The following is a 334-nucleotide window of genomic DNA, read 5'->3' as shown; positions in this document are numbered from 1 at the left end:
TACTATTACTACTTATATAAATCCCCAAAATACCATAACACTGAGAAGCCACATCACATGAGTGCATTTCACAGAACTACTGCTAAATGGACTTTTCACTGCATCCAAATGAAGAGAGCACTTCCTTTAATTATCAAAAGAAGTCGTCACGGCAAAGGGCTTCAATGTCTTCGACTCTAGAAGTCTGCATTACAAAAAGTAATTTCATCACAATGTACAGCTGCATTATTGAACGTACTAGCAGAACACAATTTCAGATCACACTTACCGTCACCAAATCGGTAAAACTAGGTGCAATATAATTATCTGTGAAACAATTACTCCCGGTCACATT

Source organism: Triticum aestivum, chromosome 1A (assembly GCF_018294505.1).
Source record: "Triticum aestivum cultivar Chinese Spring chromosome 1A, IWGSC CS RefSeq v2.1, whole genome shotgun sequence".
NCBI lineage: Eukaryota > Viridiplantae > Streptophyta > Magnoliopsida > Poales > Poaceae > Triticum > Triticum aestivum.
Note: the sequence above shows the minus strand (reverse complement) of the source record.